This window comes from Ambystoma mexicanum, chromosome 5q (genome assembly GCF_040938575.1).
Source record: "Ambystoma mexicanum isolate Mex_15411 chromosome 5q, UKY_AmexF1_1, whole genome shotgun sequence".
In the NCBI taxonomy this organism is placed as follows: domain Eukaryota; kingdom Metazoa; phylum Chordata; class Amphibia; order Caudata; family Ambystomatidae; genus Ambystoma; species Ambystoma mexicanum.
In genome coordinates, this window is record NC_090933.1 from 960,401,904 (window position 1) to 960,419,045 (window position 17,142).

The window sequence follows — 17,142 nt, forward strand, 5'->3', positions numbered from 1 at the left end:
ACTGATGATGCCCAATGAGGCTGTAACATATCTGTGGATGCTTGTGGTCTTGTGCAGAAGGAATGTTACCTAGCCGTTTGCGCTGGACTGCCTCTTTGGGTTGGAACCAAACCTGATTTACATATGTTTTTTCCCGTTTCTGTAATGGCTTGGCAGTCTAAAGAATGATGGTTTGGAGGGTTGCTCTAAACTGTGCCAGAGGTTGGGATTAATTCTAAACATTCCAGGCATCACCTTTTGTTTTGCTAGACTCTGCACCTTAACCAGATTCTGCCCCTTCAACTGACTCTGCCCCCCTTGGCCAAACTACACCCATTTGCCCCCATTTTCTCACCCATTTTGATCCATGACGCTTTTAAGGCTGCAGGGATTAGAAACATATTGCTAAAACTCCATTAAGTCAAGCCTGTTATCTTCTATGTTATGTTAATTGAAAGAGGTTTTTCAGATCTCTGCTGTCCGGGATTTGGAGAAAGAATTGTGTTCTACAGTGGAGTGCACTAGAGGTAATTTATTAGGCCAATCCTCTAAATATGGTTAGGTCAGAAGCAAAGTTTACATATGAAATATAAGAAAGTAGTACTGGCTCATCTTATAAAAATGTTGACTGTAAAGAACTCAACCTCCTTCGCCTGGTAACAGCTCTGATAGCAGGGAGCAAAATGCAAATGAGGCAAGTTACCGCCTTCTACAGCCCATGTAGCTCCATGCCCATGTGGGTTAGCACAACATTAAAAGATGGCAAAATCACAAGTGAAATGTGCAAAGTCTGCCTGGGCATAAACACTTGAGTAGAATAAAGCAAGTGAAGGTTCTTGGAACTTTTGGCTGTGCATTCTCACAAAATGAAATGAATAAGGGCGACCCTGAAGATTCATAGGTGGCAAGCAACGGCATTCCTTGTAGCTGTGCAGTCAAGGCAGCATTTATGACTAATGAAGTGGTACCAATTGTTTACATCATTGATGTTTGTGCCTTTGTGAAAAGAAAAAAAAACAACACTCCAACAGTAAAACTGAGTAATAGGTTGGGTGTTCCAACACAATATTTCTTTTGTGGGTTTGGTGTAGGCTATGTGTTTTGTCAGCTAGCATTTCAGGCAATATAAACTGTTTGTTACACCTTAGAGTTGGTTGGACTGCACAATACAGAAGAACATTATTGAGATGTGTGAGTTATAAATATTGATTTCCTTCTGCTGTTTGAGGATTGTTTCATAGTAAATATCCTACCCTGTACCTACAATCCAATTCAAGTAAAGGTCACTTAGAAAACGTAACTGTTATGCATTATGTGGTATACTTTGCAGTCGGTCTCCTGGTGGTACTTAGCGTGCAGGTAGATTTCTTCAAAGACACATGATGAACCCAGCAGGGACTAACAATGAAGCATTGTGAATAAAGAAGAACATTATTTACCAAAGAAGTCAAAGGACTCTTATTATAGCTAAATGAATGTACTGTAGTATTTATTTATTTTTACATTTGTAAAGCGCCTAAACCCTCAGGCATCAAGGGCGCTGTTGTAGACCAATTACATGAAAATGCTTCTTAAGCGCAGCATAGTGTGATAGCACCTATCAGATTGATCCAGTTTGGTACATTGTTTGCGTAAGGGCAAGCGGTTAGGCAAATAACCAGGTTTTCGGAGTTTCGCGGAATGCCCTATACGAATCCTCCACTCTTAGTTTAGGAGGTAGGGAGTGCCAGTGTCTTGCCAGAATAGATTGGAAGCTTACTCCCCCCTCCTGTTCTCACTGTGGGTAGTGCCAGTATGTGGGCGGTGACAGATTGTATTGGTCTTTTAGACTTGGATGTTTCAATTTTCCGTGATAGGTATTGTGGGGCAGTTTTACTCCAGTATTTGCGTGTGACAGAGAGAGTTTTGAAAACGATCCTTTCCCGGATGGGGAGCCAGTGTGCCTTTTTTCTGACTGAAGTGACATGGTCCTATTTTGGGATTTTCTGTGCCACTTGTAGGATGTTGATCTGGATAATCTGCAGTTTGTTTAGGTTCTGTTTAGAGATTCCAGCGAATAGAATGATACACTATTCCAATATGGCCCCTGTTATTGCTCTGGCGATGGTCATGAAGCTATCTATGTTAAGGAATTGTGTAGCTGCATTGATGAGCTTAGCCTTATAAGCTGCTGATGATGCAATTGCACTGACTTGTTTGTTGAAGGAGAGGTAGGAGTCCATGTGTACCCCCAACGCATTTCCTGCATCAGAGACTGGGATCTGGAATCCATCTATCCGGAATTAGGTAAATTGCAGGCTGAGTCTTTTTTTAGCATTGCAGGTAAGCCAGCGAGCAGAATCTCAGTCTTATCGTCATTGAGACATAGGTAGTAAGTCGCTATCCAGGACTGGATATTTTGTTGATCATACTGGAGTGTTCCTCATACAAGCTTGAGAGGGGTAGGAGGACTTGGGTGTCATTGGTGTAGGTTGTGTAAGATATGCCAAGGCCATCCAAGAGATCAAATAGGGGGTTAGTGAAAATGTTGTACATGGAGGGGGAGACACAAGACCCTTGGGGCACTCCACATGGTATGGTGATGGGAGGGGCACATGCTGTGTCTGAAAAGACTCTCATGGATCGGTCATCTAGGGAAGACGTTATCCATAGCGAGTCTTCCTGGGACCAATTTTCTGAAGAAGTGAGGTGGTGACAGAGAGTTTTGTGGTTTGTGTGGTTTGTACTACTAGGCTGATGCCAAATACTGGAGGGGGATGACAGAATTCTTAACTTGATGGGACACCTCAGGTCTTTCTTCTTTACAACTGTGAAACAATGTGCAAATTTGGTATGCAGTTATTTTTATCTCTCATTTTTCCATGGGTTTAGATATCATTTCACAGGTTTCTAGAAGCATTTGCGTACTCAGATTTACTCTGACATTTTAACTTCTGCACAATTCATTTCATGCTTGCACCTTTTGTTCGGCTGAAATCTGGGGCTGAGGAGGGAAAGCAGGGCTCGCTTCTGAACAGCATTTTAGTGCCAACCTCTGAGAACTCTGTGCATGACTTAAGAATAGGCATGCTTTTAACATTGTAAAATTATGCATCGTTTTTTACTTTTTCTTCTCTTGAGGAAAACCCCTCATCGCTTCTTTGCAATGGTGTAAAAAATGCATGTCATGATTATTTGAACATGAAAAACAAGATTGCTTAACACAGTTTATGTGTGTGCTGATTAGAAAAAACTCAAAAGATAATGGGGAGTGACACCAATAAAACCACTGAGGTTCTCTCTGTTTTGCATATTAAAGAGTCTTTGGGGAATTTAAGAATGACCAAAGAGCTTCATATCTGTCTGGTATAACTGAATCGCTAAATGCCTAATGCATTCTGGGTTTGGTATGCTTTTCCGTTTATTTTAATAAACGAAATTCACCATAATAATAACGTTTTTGTAAATATTAAGCATATATACAAGTTTGGCTTGCACAAATGTTAGCTATCAGAGTGGAATGGCTTCTAGCCGCTTGAACTCTATCACATCATCCTGGCTCAGAGGAAAAACAATCAGCTTTATATTTAAAACATGACAACAGTAAATTGAAAATAAATTGCTATAAAATGCTGCTCCTGTGGCAATCTGCTATCCTAGGTAAAGGTCTAGTGAAAATACTGTCTCTGCAGTTGGAAGAAGAGACAGCTAAAGCTCAGGGCTCCATCACAGCAAAGACGTTTTTGGAGAGTGCACATTCATTCTTCACAACTCCTGACACCAGTTCGGGCAAAATTAAGACAAGCTTCCAGAGATTTGGAAAAGGGTAGAGGTTGCTGGACAGACTCATCACCAAGTCTGGCTTGCTGTATGCATTGGTGGGTCCACAACAGAATTCAGCTGGCCCACTGATGGTTGATGTCAAAGCTCTCTAAACATAACTCTGTATCCATGGTGAATTACTGCATTTCTGGCTTCAGAAGAGGTAAGTGTGGCCATCTGAATTTGTTCAGTTAACTGAAAAGACTACATTGACACCCATCGCCCCTGGGTTACGATGCAGTGTATGTTTTTCGTGCTGCTGAGGCTATTGTCTCAGACCATAGGAGACCCCTCAATGACACACATGTGAGCGAGATTACTTTTTAAAAAATGAACACGCATCTAATAATTAAAATCTGCATCTGGAGGAAACACCAGGCCCAGCACCTGGAAGACCACACAACAGATTCCTCAGATGAATTCGATTTTAGTGTGGGCCAGATACAGTCACTCACAAACCCAAGGTTCTATGTCAATATATTCGGTCTACCAACCAGAGGAGTCACAAAACATCCTCCACATAGTGCTACATTCTTGACTTCTTCAGTCCAGTAATCATCAACATTGGAGCTGCCCACAGACTCACTGTAACATTCTCCAAACTGGATGTATTGCCTCAATGTATCTGGCTCTACAAACCAGGGGTACCAGTAATGTTTTACTGTATACTCACCCAGTGGACCGTGCTCCCACCTCTTTACTAGCCACTTGCCCAGCCATCTGTATGAGTGTAGTGTGATGCAGGAACATGTGCTCCTCTTTGGCATCCACCAGTAGCTCATCATTATTTTCATACTATCTGACAGAATCAGGCATCACACACATATTTCCCTGATAGATGATGGATCCACAGTATTGGGGTGTGCTGGGACATTCATGGGGGTTGCAGAGCAGGTTGGACTGGCCCAGAGTCAGGGGAGGATAGAGGTCACTTGCTAGACTGTGACAAGTTGGAGTGTCATCAGACATCCCATTGCAACCACTGTCACCAGTGCTGCACTAGCTTAATATGTGGCATGGGATCTCCTTGAACATATCATTGAGCCACAGAAGCCTAAAAGGCTTGTGTATTGTGGTGGCGCCCAGTGTTAGGCAGAATTATATGCAGTACCCTTTGGGAACACCACACACAATAAAGACTACAAGTGACAGTACAAATTCACCTTGGGTCCAAGCCTGAACTAAACAGTAAAGTGGTAGTGATGGCTGAGCAGCCAGACTTATCTCAAGAGCAAGTGAGCAGTATCAATAGTTACACAAAGGACAGTAATTACTATGATTCAAACAAACACTGACTCAAGGTTTCTGAGTAAAAGAATATACATTTATTCACACATCAGTTGTAAAACATTTCACTAAAGTAAAGCAGTTAAAAAATCACACTCTTAATACACCACACCACTCCCAATAGATTCTGGAGAAGTTAAACTCAAAGTGTGAGCAAAATGGCACTCCAGCAATTTAAAAAGGGAGGGAATAACAAAGTTAGACTAAAATTGAGCAGCACCAACAGGTGATTAAGCAGGGCAATCTAGAAATAGGAACTACAGTGATGGAATCAAATAAAAAAAAGGCTTAAGGCCAAAGTCAAAAGTCCAAAAGTTCAGGGTAGTTCGCGGTTAAGTCTTTGCCAAGAGTTCCGGATGAAGTTGGTCGATAGAACAGTTAGTTTAAAGAGTAGAGAAGGGCAAGCCCTCGGATTGGCGAAAGGTTTCACACACCTTCAGCACGGCTGGGAGAAACGAACAACCACATTTGCACAGTACCTTTAAATGGAGAAGAAGATGTAGATGAGGCACACTTTCCTGGCAGGTCCTGCAGGCTCACAGTTCCTGAAGCGATTGTCGGACTGACATGAAGTAGGAAGACTGGAGGGTCCTACAATGCCCAGGGAAGAAACCAGCGGCAGAGCAAAGCAACAAATAAAAGGTGCGCTCCTTAAAACCCAAGCAGGGTCCGACCTTCCTGGCTATCTGGTTCACTGTAGCTCTGAGCAGCAAATTTCGGAGGAGGGAGTCCTGGCTTGCAGTTTGGGCGATCTGGTTGGTCCCACCAGCTCAGGGGAAGAAGATTCCTGGTAGATCTTCTCTTTCGTTGGAGTGTGAAGATTTGGACCTGCAGCTGGGCTTCACCGGGCGGTTCAGTCGTTGTAGGGGTCCTCTTCTGTCAATTCCTCGTTGGTTCTTTTGTTCCAGTGGCGACTCTGGCTTTCCAGTCCCAGAGACCTGCTTTTTATGCAGTTTTCCCCCATTCACACAGCCTGGCTGTCAATCACACAACAGGGTGGCTGTCCTGGTGGGACAGCCACCTAGCCAATCCAAAAGGAGTGTGACTTGGGTTACCAAGGGAACCGATGGCAGGGTCCTAAAACCCCTCCCTCACATCCTGCCTACCCAGACTTTCAGGTGCCTAGGGAGGGCTTCTGTGTAGAAGTCCGTGAAAGGACGGTGAACAAAGGAACCAAACCAGGTTTGGCGCGCAGAGTAAAACACGAAAAAGACATTTTCAAAAAGAAATGGCAAATAAACCCAGCCGGAACCGTATTAAAAATTATACGGTCTAGCAGGTTTCAGTTTGAGGCTACCAAGATAGCCTAAAACAACACCAAGGTTATTTAAGATAACCGCAGTAGGAAAAATAGGGTAGTTACCACTGCCAGCAGCCAAGTCTTGATGAAAAGGGAGCGAAACAGTGCTCCAAGAGAAACAGACAAAAAGGGATAAGTATTAACCCTTTCCAGTACTCTATGTAAGATAGTTTGTACTGGGTCTGTGGATTAAAGAGACTAATAAAGTCAATGGCAACTTTGCATGTTCTGGAAGACAGTAGTCAGTCCCAGAAAATGGAGTCTGAGTTGGGAAGTCTAAAAGACAACCCTGTGTTACTGCACTGAAGGTGTGGGTGTAACAGACACTAAAAAGATGATTCCTGTGGAGTAGGTGAGGCTCCACAGCCTATGAACACAACAAATGTTATACACACACAGCAAAACACATGTAAGAGTGGGAAAAAAAGGCTCACACTCTTACCAGGTGAAAAAAAGAAATCCTAGAAATCCAGCAAAGCTGCTGAGGGACTCAGTAGGTAATGGAAATTAGCCATTCTGGAGAATTCTCCCTAACAACCAGGGAAATCTTTCTTTGGTTACCCTGATGAACTGTCCTCTGGATAATATGCATATTAAAATGCATGCCTCCTCTCTGAGAGTCTCATATCAATGATAAGATGGATGTCATGGGTGGGGATGCCTTTTAACCTGTCTTCACCTTCTTCAAGAAAACCTGAGTTCACCTTGCCACTCTGCGTAATCAGTAAATGCTGCAGTATCCCCAGTCTCATCCTCTAGGCCATCTCATGGGGCACTATGGGCTTCTCCAGCTGGCACTATTCGGTCTCCCGCAACACCACCAGCTGCTCTCCACTCTGCCCTTCATTTCCATGCATCTCTGACCACCTCTCTCTGCTGCTCTTGGAGTACATCTTCCTCCCCACCAACTCCATCCTCAAGGTTCTCCAGGTACTCTCTGAGCTACCTCAAACGTAGCCTCCTCCAGATTTGTAACCACACCCTCCTCCTCTGCATGCTTGGTTCCCACTGTTCATGCTGTTTGTCTCCCTCTTCACCCACTGTCAGCCCCTTCTCAACCATTTACACTTCTCCAGTCTCACCCCTCCTAAGCCACTTTCTTCCCAGGTTAACTTCTGTCTCCACCACCTCATGCTTTGTCTCAACCTCTGTCACTTTTCCTCTGTGTCCTCTTGCTGGTTTGCTCTCTCACCGTCTCCCACAGAGATGGGTGAGGAGTTCCGCTCTACTTCTAAATAAAACGAGCCCCATGTACTCCCTCCAGATTCAAAGTGTTGCCTTGGGTTCCAAGTTGACCAACACAAATGTGCCTATTGTTAGATGGTGGGGGCTTCCCAGGGCCCCACCTGCACTTGCACGCAAACCGGCACACACAGACCAGGAACCACACAGGACGCGTGTGCTCTGCTTGGGTACCCGGCTCGAACTGCCGGAGTACCGTCTTTATTAACAACAGCGCATGCGCGAGCCTCGATCCCGCTCGCGCATGCGTAACAATCGCGTAGTCACTACGCAACACCTATGGTGCATGATATGCGTAAGGTGTCACAGGGCAAACAGCAAAACAGAGTCAAAGACAAGCATAGGGATTCTCGCAAGATAATGAGATGGGTTCTCAAACCACACAATCGTTTTAGTTGTTTGTTTTAATTAAATGGAGTAAGGGTAAACATAGAAGGTTTGATAGCAAGCCTAAAGAACCAAACAGACAAAAGGCAATAATTTATGGATCAGGAATTACCAAAGATAACACTGACAACTAATACATTCATCCAAAACACTCAAAACTCAACAGAACGAACCCAAAACGCTTCCAAAACCCCCGGTGACAGCATAACAGAAACTGAGAAATGAAGTGCAGCGAGCCTGCAATATCACCTATGGTGCATGATATGCGTAAGGTGTCACAGGGCAAACAGCAAAACAGAGTCAAAGACAAGCATAGGGATTCTCGCAAGATAATGAGATGGGTTCTCAAACCACACAATCGTTTTAGTTGTTTGTTTTAATTAAATGGAGTAAGGGTAAACATAGAAGGTTTGATAGCAAGCCTAAAGAACCAAACAGACAAAAGGCAATAATTTATGGATCAGGAATTACCAAAGATAACACTGACAACTAATACATTCATCCAAAACACTCAAAACTCAACAGAACGAACCCAAAACGCTTCCAAAACCGCCAGTGTGTGATCCTTTCCTGTCCACTCTTAACTCACCAACCAAACAAAACCTAGCAAAATGTAGGCTCTCAAACCATTTTGCATGGCTCAGACATCTTATTGGTTGGTCAAGCTGCCCTCCGGAGTCTCGTCCTTGAAATTGGAAGGTGGGCCTCGCTATCCCTGCCACAAGACGAATGGCTTGGTTCGATCCTCGGGGAATCGTGTGGGAATCTTATGTGGCATGACCAACTGGCCCAGAAAAGCTCGACTTTCCCTCAGTGTGCAATTTATTGCGTTTGAGCACCCATAGATGCATACTGAGTGTTCAAGTTGGTACTTCCTGTTGTGTAAAAAATCAAGAGGTATATTTCTTCATCATGCTGCCTATTTGTTAGCACAGTACGTATTCCAGTTGGATAATTTTGCATGGAATTACGCTCAAGTATATTAAAGCAGAGGATGTGCTATAAAAGCCAATTTGTTTTGGCATTCTCTTCCACCAGTTAAAGTCAGAACACTACTACACCCAGTATCATTCTACTTTTAAAGGTGAAAGTTTGTATAGCCTGTCTGAACACAACTTAACAATTTCATCACAGACAGTTTAAAAGTTTAAAATAAAGCAGGGCCGCTGTGTCCTGGCTTTTCCTGCCTCTTGGGTTTTGCTATTCATGGAAAATGGACCCCCGGTGACAGCATAACAGAAACTGAGAAATGAAGTGCAGCGAGCCTGCAATATCACCGTGAATTAAAGTTCCCAGCTGAGAATCAAGCTCATGGCACCGCAGAGCAGGGGATCAACGAACTCATGCAAGAAGCACTGCAGTAATGAGCCATCAGAGCCATTTCTCTTTAACTTTCAAGACAATTTACGTGACAAAACTTAATAATTAACCAAATTGAACACATCTTCTTTAAGGTTGAAAGAGCTGCTTAAACTATTGGAAAGTGTGTACCCCATCTGCCTGCTCTGCGGCACAGACAAAGTCCTCACTAATATAATGTCACCATAAATTTGCTTATCTCTTAAAGGACAATGAGGTGTGCTGCATAATATGCTGGAAGCACCCAAAGAACATTATCAACTGCTAATAAAAGTAAAGCATTGGGATGCAGGGCGGTCGCCGGCTGCAGTCATCCGTGCCTCCAAGAACTAAGCTCATGTACATAGGTTCATACATACGGAAACCGGTTTACGGCATACATTGAAGACAAACAAAAAGCATAACACATGCTACGTGATTTGTGACAAGCTGAGGTGAGCCATAAAACAATATCTTTTTGGAGAAAGCGCATCCTTTGCTCACCGCAATTCTGAAAAGCTAACATCAGATTGCGTGAGGCATGTTTGAATAGTTCTACTTTGTAACCCCATTACACGAACAAACATCATTGGGTTGTGCGCTGATGCGTGACTGGTGGGATCAAGGATCAACACCGTACTGTGTGGTATTGCTTATAGGTCCTGTTCCTATGTGTTCCTTTTGACTTTATGCCTTTGAAGCAGTCCAATGGGCATATATTCCCAACAATCTAAAGAACTGGTTACAAACCTTTACCCAATTTATACACCGTTAGTTATATGACTTAACCAATAATGATGAATTAAAAACCATTCACATAAGACATGAACTGATTATGTGCTGACGGCTTGCCGCAAAAGGCCATGCCAACCTATGCATGCAGAACTGCGTACACTCCCAGCGCACATTGGAATCACATAAAGCTCCACTTCCGTGACACTGTTAGCAACAGGGATTGTGCTCTGAGGTTATATTTAAGGTAGGGATTTCCTATGATAAGGAAATGTCAAATGGCCGGGAAATAGAAACACTGGTGTTTAAGTCGCCACAGCATGTAAATGCAGGGAAATGATGCACAGCAAGAACAAGCGAATGAAACAAAAATGATAATAATTCAATAAAACGAAAATCCTGATTAAACAAAAGACAACATCTAAAGGGTATGGCCACGGCAATGTTTGCTGCGCCTGAACATTGTGTCAGACGCTATTATAGCAATCACATGGGAGGACAGCCTGGAACAGACCCATAATCAATGCTCACCAAATAAACAGAAAAAAATTGTGAAGGATGCAGAATTGGAAAAAAATAATAAAAAGGATCAAGGGATTGACTCTAAAAATAAGGAGAAGAACATTTCAACTTACTTAACAATGGCACCAATAAAGTTGGGGGAAGGCGACTCTCCTTCGTTGATGAGCATTATAGCCAATTCCCCGAGGGTTAGGCATCATGGTGATGGTGACTATAGTGTGGAAATTTGCAGCAATGATTGTCAATTAATTAAGGACAGTTTGAAAACTTCATTAATAGAGGATAGAAGTGAACAAGGTGGTCTAACCACAGAAACCCCTGTTTTAGAAAAGGACATGTTTCAACAGAAGATCAGCATATATTTTGATAAATGACTTAATTGTACATGGAGCGAGTCTAGGCATGCTTCAGAGAACTTTCTAATTGGATTGGAAGAAATATATTGTGAACAAGGCAAACTACTGCTTGAATGTGCATTATTACAATATTTTAATATGATTCCGCCACTACGCTCACTGGATTTCTAACGATGTCAGCTTAGTAGAATTTGTTCATGACACCAGACACGATTTTGTAGTGGCACATGGAAACTATTGTATTTGTTTTGATTATGAATGAGATTAATGTATTCTTGACATTTGGTGTAGAGATCTTCCAGTATAAACACAAGCCATGTGTAAGAGGTATGGGAATATGAATCTGGTCCTTCACCATTGAAAGGGAAAAGACCTGGAGTTAATTTACTGTATGATGAGATTGTTTTGAAAGATTTTATTACGTGTGCAATAGGGCTTGACAAAGATAGACATGTTCAAGTAGTCAGTAATGATGAGACATTTTCAGAGAGGAGAGTTGTTTTGTCTTGGCTGTCATCTGCTCGAACTGCAAATAATAAGCTACTTTGTGGTAAACATCTTTTATAGAAATGAGCTGAGCATAATTTTGTGGTACTCGAGGCGTTTTATCAGCTTTCTCAATTTTGATTCTGACAATATAAAGTACCCCATGTTTCTTCTGCGGAAAGTCTGGGTAATGGCTGTGCCTATATGAGATGGCCATTCGACATTCTTCTTAAAGAGGCTAAAGAGGGATTTAGGTGACCCCCTCCGTGGGCTTATTGATTGGGATCGACTTTAATTTTGATTGGTATAATGTCACACGCTCAAATCGTATGATGTTAGCTGGACAATTTAAACTCAGATTTTCCAAATTGTTTCTATTCTGAAAGGATAGATTCAATATACCACTCTGGCCTTCCTTTAAGTGCAAGAAGTATTTCTTGGGCTAGATTGATGAATGATTTGCATGTTGTAAAAGTGAATGGAAATCTAACAGGTGAAATACCTAGTTAACCTACCTGCCATAGGTTGGGCGGATAGGAATACTAGGAGATGGTGGTTTGCTGTGCCTACTCAGAAGTATTCTGACTGGTTCTTTTGTACTTGCAGCCGGACAGTAGAAACCAAAGGGGCTCATGCCAATGGTGTAGTTCCGTTTGTTTTGATTGGTGTTTCTACTCATTTGGTGCTAGTACATTCCATTTTACGTGTCCTGGAACGACTACACAAGAACCAGGTCTGGACCCTGTCTAGGCAAACATGGACCCCTCCGCTACTTACTTAAGTAGCCACTAATGGAGGGGTCCGAGGGCACCCGCGCCACGATAAGTATGATCACCCACTCAAAGAAAAACACATGTCACTTTTACTTGGTAAGCAACTCCACAATTGTTTATTTAAATAACTCTCATCAACGGCGCACAGATTGACTACCCTGTGTAATTGAATCTGGAAACCATCACGGATGTATCGTGAGTGCTTACTAGTCACACTCTGAGAGAGGCCTCCCCAACCGAGATATTTTGTTCCGCCTAATCAGGCAGCACTAGTAACATATTTTATATAAACACATGTCAAATATGGACCCTTCTGCTACTCCAGTGAGTAGCCATTAATGCAGGGGTTCCAGGGCACCCGTGCCTTCTAAGCATGATCACCAAACGTATTCACTGTGACAACACTATCTCAATTGGTCACACATAACTCTCATGAATGATACACAGGCACACATGCCCTCCGTAATCTCCAAGTCATGACGAATTATCTATAAGTGAACTCCAGTAGCACCTTTGATAGGTCACCTGCGCCGACGTAATACGGCATCACAACCAATATATTCTCTGTAAACACATGTTAATATAACGCATAACCACTGGTAGAGACTACCTTGAACTCACTTAGTTCACTTATTGCCACGAGGCATTACCGACCACCTAGATCATAACCAAGTCACAGGTCATATCTAATGTAGTGTGACAAGCAATACACACACCATCCAACTCCTTCAAGTATTTACAGCTTGACCGTACAACAATCTAACCAATACTCCCTCTCCTTATATGTTAGATACGCCTAACCAGAGAGATCTCCCCACCAGGAAAATCTATGAGGCCTCCAGCCCACGCAACATTGATGCAGCACTATTAACCAATCCAGGTGAGACTTAATATTAGAACCAATGCCTGACACTACTGCCTTTTCCAGTAGATGAGCTAACAATTGCTAAACTCAACAACTAACACATACTCTACACATTTGTTTTCTTCTCTTCATCTTCCCTTGTGCCACCATCCAATCTAATGAATTAACCTATTTACGACTGATTGCATGTATTATTGCTATGATTTCCTAAATGAAAATGCTAATGTTGGTATGATGTCATAAAATAACACTATAAATGTGACTTTTTGGCAAAATGCAACTATATCTTATTCTTGTCAAACAACCAATATTTGGGTTTTAATTTGAACTACTTTGTATATGTTTAATGGAATATACAAACCATCTACAAATGCCACTCATCTCGCGCACTGATTCACTTATCATACTATACAGGTCACTAATACTGGTGTACTCGGAACAAACAATGATTGAATTGTTAAACACGGTAGCCTTGATACAGACCTGGAGTAGGGTCGAAACACGTGTCGACATCATCCTCTAAATCTTGTTAAAAAGTTAAAAAGGAAAAACTACAATAAACCAACAATGATATACTAGAAAAACAGTGTGTGGGTCCAAGTTATTAGACTCAACTGAGTCAAAGAAACAAGAACACGTAAAATGGAACGTACTAGCGCCAAATGAGTAGAAACACCAACCAAAACAAATGGAACTACCTGGAATAGGTGTCGTAGTTCGATAATCGATAATTGTTATATCACCCAGACCATGTTCCATTCATTTAAATCCATGCATGTATTAGAAACCTACAGAAGCGAACACACCTATAGAAACGAGTTACATAAGCAACTTGATCATGAATAAGAAGAGGAACAGATTAAAACAAAAATCCATCCAACATGAAATAATCATAGCTTGCTTGCACTATATCCTGGATCAGCGTTTATCGATTAGAATGCAGGAAGTCAATACGTATTTAATTATAGTAGACTAATAGATTCTTTAATTTCATCACTAGAGTGAACACCCAAAATATGAAATAAAAAGATCTTCCTTTGGACCCAACGCTATCACCGAGAGGTGGTGGAGAATATGTGTTTACTTATAAAGGGCTAAGAAATACTTCTTTTTATGATGAAGATAACAGCGTATCCCTGTGGAAGATCATGCAGTGGTGGTGGGGGCAATGACCAACACACACCTTTATTACTGCAACTGTTTGATGGCAGGATTCCAGCAAAGCAAGTCACAAGACTACAGAAGGGCCAGAACGCGGCAATCAGATTGATTGCATATCTGAAGAAAAGGGATGATGTATCTCCCCTGCGTAGATCCCTTCACTGGCTACTGGTAGAGAATTTAATCAAATTTAAAGTGGCCTGCCTGATGTACAAGTGTCTTAATGGGTTAGCCCCAGATTATTTTACTGCCAAGATCTTTCAGGATCACCCGTAGTAGAGAACTACTCTCCAGAGACAAACTTCTGGTTAGCGTACCACTCCCTAAATTGGTCTCCAGGGGGGAAATGAGATGCCCTAAATTGTAGAACCAGCATCCATTGGAAATTAGAAAGATGATAAAAACCCATTTGTGTAGATAGGCAGCCTCAATCAGGGACCGCACAAATTGTTCATCTACCGCTAAGCTTTCGCTGATAGTTGTCATCTGCACCCGGATACAATTGAGTCTGTTTGGTGCACTGTAGAAATAATCTAAATCTAAATCTAAATCAAAATCAAGCTTGAATAAAGTAAATGTTTTAAAAGCAAGAATTAAAGAATTGGCTTAAACAACATAAACGCATTTAAGGGATGAAGCTTAGATTCGACAGGTGCTGGGCATCTGCAATACAAGAAGGTTCTCGGAAATTTTAAGTAGTATGAATAAGATTCAGTATAAACTGCAAACTAACTCCATAGGTGAATTGACTTGAGTAGAATATTATGAAAGGACATTTGGATCAGAGTCTTTTTGTAAATCAGATTTTGAGTATGTAAAACTATCCAATTGGCAAGGGGACTTTTCCAAGGTGGTTATTGAGAATACAATCTTTAAACTCAAGAACTCACGAGCAATGGGCCCTGATGGGCTATCCAATTTTTTGGTAAAGTGTGAACCATCATTGTTGGCAGGGTTGCTCCTCCCCCTGTTCAATCAAATATGTGCAGAAAATAGACTTCCAGACTCCTGGTACAGGAGTTACCTAGTCCCAATCTTCAAAAAGGCTCATCAACCAATAACTGAAAACTATCCACCCATAGCTTTACTCAATGTCATAAGTTAAATATTTGCCAGTCTTGGTTTAGGTGAATTGGATAGAATTAATAGCTAAAAGAAATATGTTATCTATCCTCCAAACACAATATCAGAAGGGGTTTGGGGCAACCTTGAATGGCTTTATAATAGAATCTACTGTTGGAACAGGCACAGAGTAAAGTGATCCCCATTTATATGCTGCTATGTGTACCTCAGTGCTGCTTTCACTGTGTTAACCGCCACAGGCTGTAGAATAAACTATGCAAATGGGGTATTCCCTGAGGTTTATTAAAAATAATTGTCCAGCTCTATACTAACACCAAAATAATAGTTCAACGAAATTCTAAAGCAACATACTGTCCTTGCCCCCTGCATTTCTAACATATATGTCACAGATTTGATTGAGGAAAAAGGAAAGACACATTTTTTTTCAATTAGGCTATGCGACCTGCATATTAATGCCTTGATTTCTGCTTGCGATATTGTTTTGTTGGATTGTACGCACACTGAGTTACAACATTCACTAAATTTAATGCAGATAAAATCAGTGTTATGACTTTCAAAAAGGACAAAAAAGTATGGCTCTATGCCCCAACTTTCAGTGCTCTGCGGATGACACTCAACTCATTTTCAGGCTACCTTCGGCCACCTCTTCTCTGTCCCTCATCTCTGACTGTCTGTCTGCTATCCAGGAGTGGTGTGCCGCCAATGACCTCTGCCTTAATGCCAGTAAGACGCAGATTCTCCTCATCGGCTCACCCACTCCCTCCTTTTCTGCAGCTCTATGGCCGGCCTGGCTTGGCCCTCTTCCTGTTCCCACCTGCAAGGCTAAAAACTTTGGGGTCATCTTCAATTCCACACTCTCTTTCTCTCCTCACATCTCTAATGTCTCTAAGAAGTCACAATACCAGCTGCACCTCCTCAGAGGTGTTCTTCCTTTCCTCTCCTTCCCCCAGAAGCTCACTGTCTCCAGAGCCCTGGTTCTCACTAGGTTGGACTATTGCAACAGCCTCTTTCTAAATCTGCCTGCTTCTACTCTCCACCCTCTGCAACTCATCCAGAACAGGACTGCGAGACTTGTCTTTGGCCTCAGGCCCAGGGATCATATCTCTCCAGGACTGAAATCTCTGCCCTGGCTCCCAGTGGCTGCGAGGATTAAGTTCAAAACCCTCTGCATCATCCACAAGGCCTTCTGGGCCCTGGGGCCTCAATACCTTCAGCTCTCGCTTCCTAAATATCTTCCTTCTCGTGCTCTTCGCTCATCCACCTCCAACTCCCTCAGGGTCAATCGCTTCTCCAAGCAACGAGTTGGTGGTAGATCTCTCTCCTCGGCTGTGGCCTCCCTCTGGAACAACCTCCCTGAAACTTGAGGAGAACTATCTTCGGTTGCATAAGGCCCTTCAAACCTTCCTCTTTGCTTCTGCTTTCTCTCCCCCTCTCCCCGGTTGAATTACTGGCTGATATTGATACTGCACTGGTTACATGGCCACCCTTCTGTTCTCGGGCCCAAGTCCTGCCTGTTGCACACCTGCAGTGCCTCCCTGACAACCCCTGCACCTGGGGACTGTTTTTCTGTATCCCTACAGCCCCCCCCCACCAGCACTTACGTCTGCACTCACCCTGCACTTGGCCACCAGCTGGACGTTATTATTTATCTCGTTATTTTATTATCCCATGTATGCACTCTCCCCTACCCCACCGCCCCCCCACCCCCCGCACTTTTCCCTTTTCCCCCTTCCCTTGCACGATCTGAATGACACCTGGCCTAGTAAGATTGTTGCCTGTCTTCCCTCTGTTGCCCCTCCCTGCCTGGTCGAGCCTTGAAACACGTGTGTA